We start from the raw sequence: 9154 nt of genomic DNA, 5'->3' as shown, positions 1-9154 counted from the left end.
GGCTCTGCTGATGGACTGTCAGCCATGGTTCAGTGAACTCAAGGCCACACTGACTCAGTCTGGTGCTGTGTCTGTGGCTCAGGCTAAATGTAAGGTGTTCTGGGGTCCTTGTGGCTTAGATCATCGTGAGTGACTGGGGACCATTATGTGCATAATGTCCTTTCCTCTTCTTCTACTCTGTTTTCCTTGAAGTCAAATTGATATTCAGTCCCATTGGCCAGGTGTGGTGGCTCGTACTTGTAATCCCAGTGCTTTGAGAAGCCAAGATGGGAGGATCACTTGAGCCCAGGAGTTCAAGACCAGCCTGGGCAACATAGTGAGACCCAGTCTCTACAAAAATAAAAAATAAATAAAAACAAAAAATAGCCAGGCATGGTAGTGCACACCTGTAGTCCTAGCTACACAGGAGGTTGAGGTGGGAGGATCACTTGGGCTCAGGAGATCAAGGCTGCAGTGGGCCATGATTGTGCCACTGCACTCCAGTCTGGGTGACAAACTGAGATCCTATGTCTAAAAAAAACATGAAATATGTTTCAGTCCTACCGTCATTTCTCTAGGCACTGGCCACCCACAGCTAGCATACCAAAATTCAGGTCTTTATTATTTTCAATTGCCTATAGGAACAGCTGAGAACATATCCTGGGTCTTGTCATGTCCTTCATCTTCCATTTTTGCACTTTGCTCCTGCTTCCTGGTGGCCCTTCTTTGCCTTACCCACAGAAACTGTATGATATCTCCCTCTGACTGTCCACTCCAAGCTGCCCTTCCCCAAAGTATGCTAAACTTTAAAACTACTCTTACTCTTCAGTCAAAATGTTTATTCTTACATTATAACAGATCTCAGATAGAAGAACATGACTAAGGGTTCACTAAAGACACTTATACTAAGGTATAAGTGGATGATAGACCTTATCTTCACAGAGATTACATTTTATTTATTTATATTTTTTTGAGACAGGGTCTCACTCTGTCACCCAGGCTGGAGTGCAGTGGCGCAATCTCGGCTCACTGCAATCCCCTACCTCCCGGGCTCAAACAATCCTCCCGCCCCAGCCTCCAAAGTAGCTGGTGCTACAGATACATGTCACCACAACCAGCTAATTTTTGTATTTTTTTGTGGAGACCAGGTCTCACTATGTTGCCCAGGGTCTCACTATGTTGCCCAGGCTGGTCTCAGACTCCTGAGCTCAAGTGATTCTCCCACCTCGGCCTCCCAGTGTTGGGACTACAGCGTGAGACACCACACCCATTCTCAGACGTTGCATTTTAAAAGAAAGAGGTGCTTATTAGCTCAAATGGATCTTAAAATGGTAGTATATGTGAGATATTATCATGAAGGAGGCCCATCTGGATTAGTGATCTTTGTCTACTTCCAGACCTGTGCTTGCTCTGTTCCCTTTACCCCAATGTAAGGAATTTGTTTTGTCTGACTCTTCAGAGAAGTTGCCAACCCCTGCTCTAGACCCTCAGCACAAAAGGCATACTCCTTTGATTTGAGCTTGTTTCCCATGCCACTGCCTTGAGTAAATACCATCTTAAACTATCTTAGGTAGTTTCTGGAAAGTTTAGGAGTTTTCTAAACATGGGACAGATGCACAGAACATCTGGGTGGTGGGCTTTTAGCAATGCTTCAAGGGTCCCAGTATCACTCAGAGCTGGGCACCATCTTCCAGGGTAGGCATTTGGAAGCTCCTAAAGTAAAAATTTCTCTTGTATTATTGGTTTATCTCAAATGAGTTTAGGGGTCATAGATTGCCATATTGTGCCAAAACTTGATGTCCAGATTTCCACATTTTTATAGTGTACTCAATGCTTGTTTTTTAAAATATTTTTATATTAGAAATTGTTATTTAGGTTTTGTTGGCAACATAACCATAACATACCGTACAAAACCAATGTAATCACAATAATCTCTTATACTTGTTATAAGCTATGATTTCCAAAGTACTTTTATGTATGCTATCTTATTCCATACAGCAGTGCTGACACATATGCAGGGCAGATATATAGATGCCCACTTTGTAGATGAGAAAATGGAGGCTCAGAGAAGTGAAATGATTTTTTCAGTTAGGGTCTAACAGCTAATGAGGGTCAGAACTCAATTTCCCATCTTCCAACTCCTAGATTATAGGACCACACTAATTGGGTTGATGAGAAAACCAACTTCTGAGAGGACTGATTGTATGAAATGGAAAGATCTGTGTTGCTATATGATCCCTAAGATTGAACTTTGTATGGTGGCACTTTCGTTCTTCCTCAAGAACTGAGCTTAATGATTATTCAAACTTGGTAAAGTGCTCTGCGACTAAGAATTATTACAAAAAGAGAGTGTGTTGAGCTCTGGGGCCAGCATGTTATATAAGATCTGGGTGGAATCTTTGTGCTGTCCATTCCTACAAAATAGGATTAATCATACCCCAGTAGATGACTCACTACCACACATCTGAAGACAGCAAGAATTAATAGCAGTTCTAGCCAGCTGGCCGAAGAAATCCTCAACTTGGGTCACCTTATGAATCTTTCAGACCAATCCCTCCACCCTTCTTAGCTGTCCCAAGGGTTCATTCTTTCTATCTTCACCTCTATGAATAAGTGTCAACTCTGATCAGCAACAAAAGTTGGATGCTAAAAGCAAACTGGGGAAGTGCCAATTTCTAAAGTCTTTGAAGACTGTGTTGTGTCAAGCCTTCCGAAGAACCTCTCACCTGCATCCAAGCCAAACATTATAGACAGGGCCTAGTGCAACACTGTGTTTTCTGCGGTTTTAAAAGAGAATTTTAAAACCAAATCCAATCTCTTATTGATGACCTTTGAACCATTAGCCACTGTTGGGTAGTCGAAATGAAACAAGTACAAGTATTATTGCTTATCTTCAGGGTGGATCTACTCACCAAAATCGTTGGTTGAAAAGTAAAAAAATAAAAAATAAAGCCACCAAAGCAGTTTTTGGTGTCATGTAGACAAAAATGTGCAGAAACAGTGTATACCTGCACACAGAATTCAGGAAGCTGGTTTGAATCAAAAGATGAAGCCTAGTTTTAGAATGTATGTAGTCCATCACATAGGATGTTCAAAAGAAAACTACTCTTTGGGGAGGGTCAGACACAAATGACAGATCAAACTAAAGAGGAAGATTGCTTTTTAAAGAGATGGAGCCAGGCATGGTGGCTCATGCCTGTAATCCCAGCACTTTGGGAGACCAAGGCAGGAGGACTGATTGAGCTCAGGAGTTAGAAACTAGCCTGGGCAACTTAGCAAGACCTTGTCTCAACTAAAAAAAAAAAAAAAAAAAAATCAGCTGGGTACATTGGCTCATGCCTGTAGTCCCAGCTAATCAGGAGGCTGAGGTGTGAGGATCGCTTGAGCCCAGGAGTACAAGGCTGCAGTGAGCCATGATTGTGCCACTGCACTCCAGCCTGGGCGACAGAGTGAGATCCTGTGTCAAAAGAATAAAACAAAATTTAAAGACATGGAGTTATCAAAGCTAATCAGAAGAAGAGATTTAAGCATCATGCTCAACACTGAAACCCAGCATCTATCACTTAGTATCAGTATCTGTCTTCGATGCTGAAAATCCACATGATTGGAAACGATTCTGTCTTGGTGTTGAGTGGCTACCATCAAGTCAACCAGTGATCCAAATCATTCAGATATTGTGCGAGAAACTAGTCATGAGAAGCTTGACTTTTTTTTTCGTCAAATATGTCTCAACCTCATTTGGACAGAAATGGAAAATGACATTTGAAACTGTAATCCGTTAATACGTAGTCTGGTTCTTTCCGAAGGTTGCAAGGTTTCCAAGTTCTGAAACTCATAACTAACTAACCATATGGAAACAGAATGTTCTACAAATCTTGGCTTCCCAAATATTGTCGGAGTATGAGTGACTTTCATTGACACTGTGCAGGAACATACTTGCAGGCAGTCATCCTTATCTGGCCATACTCCTTGCCAGCGCTAGCCCTTTCCTCTCATAAGACGAGTCTCCTTACTAGGACAAGATCACTGAATGTTAAATTTCTACCACCAAACCTTTGCTCTTGCTGCTTCCTTACCCCATACAAAGTGCAGGCCTTGCTTATCCTTCAAGATCCATCTCTGATTCCACCTGATATGGTTTCAGTCTGTGTCCTCACCCAAATCTCATGTTGAATTGTAATCCCCAGTGTTGGAGAAAGGGCCTGGTGGGAGGTGATCGGATCATGTGGGCGAATTTCCCCCTTGCTGTTCTCGTGATAGTGAGTTTTCATGAGACCTGGTTGTTTAAAGGTATGTAGCACCTCCCCCTTCGCTCTCTTCCTTCTGCTCCAAACATGTAGGGACATGCCTGCTTCCCTGTTTTCTGGGTGACAGAGTGAGACCCTATCTCTCTCTATATATATATACTTTTTTTTTTCTAAATTATTCCTATGCTTTTATGCTGGTCAAATTCATTTCTGGTCAATACAAAATACACCATGATTGTAAGTTTCCTGAGGCCTCCCCAACCATGCTTTCTGTACAGCCTTTAGAACATGAGCCAATTAAACCTCTTTTCTTCAAAAATTACCCAGTCTCACATAGTTCTTTATAGCAATGTAAGAACTGACTAATACACTACCTTCCCATGAAACTTTCTATGACTACTCCCCCAATTGGGATCTCTGCAATTTCTCATAGCCCATGGGACTTACCATTGATATAACAGAAGTTGAGACTCTTTGTTGGTCTTGCTGTCCCTACTTACTACTCTGCTCTAGTCCATTCTCTAATCATATCCTAACTGCCACAGCTCAACTCCCAAATGAATCCCTCAGAGAACAAGAGTGGGCTTGAAAGTCAGACTGATGTGTCTTCAGTGTGGAGCCCTTCTACTTTTTCTAGGTCTGAGAATGGTTGCAATACCCACTTGGAGCTTCTCTCAGCTTCTTCATCCACTAGGAACAATGGTACCCATATCACAGGGTTGTTGTGAGAGACATTTGTAATGTGACAATGGCACAAGGCATGGTACATATTAAGCAGGTTTAATAAATGGTAGATATGTCTGGACTTCCCCATGTACTGTGCAGGATACAGAATTGGTAATGGGTCATAACTTGAGTAATGAATGTATTTTCAGTGCAGTATCCCTGATCATTGGATTATAAAATAATAATTCTGGAGTTATAAGGCTGGGAAAGGTTATAAGATATCATCTTATTATAATGTATTTATTGATATGGAAATATGTTCACAAACTACCATTAAACCAAAAAGGCACTTTCTTAAATAGCAAACTTGGGATCTGTATGCATTTGGCCACATGTGTGTGTACCTTTGTGCATACATAAAATATCTTTATCTATACCTGTATAGTTAGATTAAGAAGTACACACTAAACAGTGGTTAACCAAAATGTTAACAATGGTTATCTCTGATTAATAGGATTGTAGACCATTTATTGGTATTAATAAATTAAATATTTATTATGAGTATGTACTATTTATATTATATAATTGTTCTTATCTGTATTAATTTTTCTGTGTTAATTTTTTATTATGAACATGTACTACTTGTGTAAATAAGGCATAATACATGATTTTTAAAATGCCATATATATAATTAAAGTATGAATAGAGAAAGGGGCTTGGAGGTAGGGAAAATGCAAAATTAAAAAAGCAACTTTTTAGAGTCATGGGATTAGGGGTGCTTTCTCAGCCCCCACATTTTCTGTTTTATCTTTCACTTGTTTCTTGTTTCATGACCTTTACAATAGTTTTAGTTTATACAAATTATTTTCTAGGCCAGATGCAGTGGCTCATGCCTGCAATCCCAGCATTTTGGGAGGCTGAGGTGGGAGGATCACTTGAGCCCAGGAGTTCGAGACCAGCCTGCCCAACATGGTGAAACCCAATCTTTACCAAAAAATACAAAAATTAGCCAGGTGTGGTGGTGTATGTGTATAGTCCCAGCTACTTGGGGGACTGAGGTAGGAGAATCACCTGAGCCTGGAAGGTCGAGGCTACAGTGAGCTGTGATCATGCCACTGCACTCCAGCCTGGGAAACAGAGTGAGACCCTGTCTCAAAAAAATAAAATCATTTTCTAAATTATTCCTATGCTTTTATGCTGGTGAAATTAATTTCTGGTCAATACATAATCAGGCTGTTATTAACAAGGCAGTATTCTAAGAAGGGAATCTTCTTCAACATCTAGAATTATCAAAATGTATAAAATGGACTGACTATGTCTTGACCAGTCTGTTAACTGGCTTCTTTCTGGTGGACCCCAGTTATTTTGACTCTGGTACTCAGTGTCATGTGGATCCTGCCTAGAGTTTCCCAATTGTTCCACAGCTCTGGGAACTGAAAAGCTCTTGTGCTGGTGGCCAGAGAGGGAGAGAAGCCTCTGCATGTGTGCATCAGCCTATTGGAGTTGTCTTTTGTGAGGCTAGAAGCATGGTGCCTGCCAGAGCTATGAGTAGCCCTGGGATGCAGACTGTCCTTCCTTCCCATCTGCTCTGCCAGCAATTGTCCCGTCCCAGTAAGTACCTTCCCCTCTATGCCACCCTGTCATGGTGGCCAACTCAGGACTGGGATGTGGAGCTCTTATTCACAACCCATATGAATGCCAACTGGATTTGTAGCACAGGTAGAGGAAAAAATGGGGCCAAGGACAGGGGACACAGGATAGAGTTGGAGAAAGTCTGTTCTTTTTTCTATTGACTTTAGGAACAGGTGACTGTATGGTTACAGTGGCTGCCTAGATTTTAAACTCAGTTTGTTTTACAGTTTCAACACAATTGGAAAATATTTGTTGAGTACTTACTATTTGCCAGACACTTAGTGATATGGTTTGGCTGTTTCCCCACCCAAATCTCATCCTGAATTGTAGTTCTCATAATCCCCACCTGCCATTGGAGGGACCTGGTGGGAGGTAACTGAATCATGGGGGCAGTTACCTCCATGCTGTTCTCATGACAGTGAGTTCTCACGAGATCTGATGGTTTTATAAGGGGCTTTTCTCCCTTTTGCTTGGCACCTCTCTTCCTGCTGCCATGTGAAGAAGGGTATGCCTGCTTCCCCCTTTCCACCATGATTATAAGTTTCCTGAGGCCTTTCCAGTCATGCTGAACTGCCAGTCCATTAAATCTCTTTCCTTTAAAAATTACCCAGTCTCATGTATGTCTTTATTAGCAGCATGAGAATGGACTATACACTTAGCTATACTAAGGAGATACACTGGTGAACAAAGCAGACACAACTCCCTTCCCTCATTGACTTTGTATTATACTGTTGTAGAGATTCTCTCAAACCTGATGATGGCTTTCCAATTCTGATCAAAACAGAAAATAATGTAATGAACTCTGGATTAAGAATCATCTGAGACACTTACCTGGCAGTGGAAATACCATGATCACAAAGGTGGTTTTTCCATGGCCAGCCTTATCCATTGCACTCAGATGTGCTGACCCCTGCAATTTCCCAAAATGTGAAAAACTTGACTGCATAATTTGTGATAGTGGGACTTTTGTTCACACTTTCCCTGAGGAAAAAGAAAAAGAAAAAGGAAACAGACAAGCACATTCAACATTTCTCAGTGGTGTGGTAGATCTCTAGGGCTTTATCTCCTTGTCTCATTCAGAGTGTGCCTCTTCCAGGAAATAGGCATTTACGTTATGAACACTTACTTTGATCTATTCTGCATGGTCTTTGATATCCTCTGTCATTTTGGAAAATAGCCCCAGAATCCAGACTTTCAGCTTTTGGGACAAGGTAAGCATAGCAAGTAGACAAAATTCCTTTCACCAAGAGGTGGAAGAAAGTGTAGTCTGTTTTACTACATATAGATGTAATGAAGTGGAAGAAAGTGTAGTCTGTCTTATTACATATAGATGTAATGCTGGGAGTATAATTTTCTAATAACAGTAAAAGAGAATGTTATAGAAGATATACAGCCTGCTAAAGAAGAATTATTTTATATAAAATGTAACTATGTTACAACGTGATTATATCTTTGTGGTTTTTTTATTTACCTGTTTTAGAGACAGGCTCACTCTGTTGCCCAGGCTGGAGTGCAATGGTGCAATCATGGTTCACTGTAGCCTTGAACTCCTGGGCTCAAGTGACCCTCCCACCCCGGCTTCATAAGTAGCTGGGATTACAGGTATGTGCCACCATGCACAGATAATTTTAAATTTTTTATAGAGATGGAGTCTCACTATGTTGCCCAAGCTGGTATGGAACTCCTGGCCTCAAGTGATCCTCCTGCCTCAGTCTCCTAAAGTGTTGAGATTACAGGAATGAGCCACTGTGCCCAGTCTGTCTTAGTTTTAAGACTGCTAAAGGGTGGGACTTTTCGGCAAGTACTTAACTAAGATGTCCCATATTTAGTCGAGATCTTTTCCCAGATTGGCTTAGAAAATATGAGTTTGTCCATTTGTCAGTTTTCTTTGGTGAGGGGTTGTGTCTGTGTGTGTGTGTGTAGGGGGGTATATTCAAGAATATAGACAGTTTTTTGTTCAGAGAACATGGCCTGAAGCTTATAACAATGCTTTATCAAATCCCCTGGCACTGGAATCCAATCACTGATTTTTATTAAACTTTGGAGCTTTCGAAATTCTCACTGAGCTGAGGTCAGAGCTGGTGAAGCGCTGCCCCACTGCATGCCCTGATAACCACAGCCTCTTGGTATATCATCTTAATGGCCAATGGAACCTCCTCCTCTTCCTCCCCACCGTGACTGACATTTTCAGAAATGCCCCAAAATGGCACTAAACGATGTGCAAACACACTAGATGGATTGCTAATCTCTTTTCGAGGCTTTCTTAATGGTGCATTCATAGCTCCTTGGAGCAAACTCAATTTCTCTCTGTGCACTCTGTTTTCACTTTTACAATTTTAGAAGAAATCATTTTGGCAAATATATTTTGTGACTTGGATGAGAGGTAATTTATACAATTGCTTTACCTAGTATGACAACAAGCAGCAACTCCAGTCACAGGAGGATGAATGGCTATTCATCAATCACAGCTGAGACACATAAATGGGTCTGGAGCCTTTTATGTGGCTGAAACCATGAACTTGGGGGCTACTTAAGGCAAATCTTGTTTCTTTGCGGGGAGGGCAGTGCAGATAGAAACAAAAGTCAGCTCTTTGGATCTTCACCTTTATATTAATCACCAAATCTTAAGA

The 9154-nt window shown here is 41.2% G+C and overlaps 1 non-coding gene across 1 annotated transcript; it reads left to right on the top strand.

Moving 5' to 3' along the window:
* Window positions 1–7347: 7347 nt before the first annotated feature.
* On the top strand, window positions 7348–7508 carry LOC123571534 (U1 spliceosomal RNA). Its single transcript, XR_006695683.2, has one exon. It is a non-coding gene; the product is annotated as a U1 spliceosomal RNA (small nuclear RNA).
* Window positions 7509–9154: the final 1646 nt, after the last annotated feature.

The sequence above is a fragment of the Macaca fascicularis genome, chromosome X (assembly GCF_037993035.2).
Source record: "Macaca fascicularis isolate 582-1 chromosome X, T2T-MFA8v1.1".
NCBI lineage: Eukaryota > Metazoa > Chordata > Mammalia > Primates > Cercopithecidae > Macaca > Macaca fascicularis.
The sequence above is the reverse complement of the archived record's forward strand: the minus strand, read 5'-3'. Positions and strand labels throughout refer to the sequence as shown.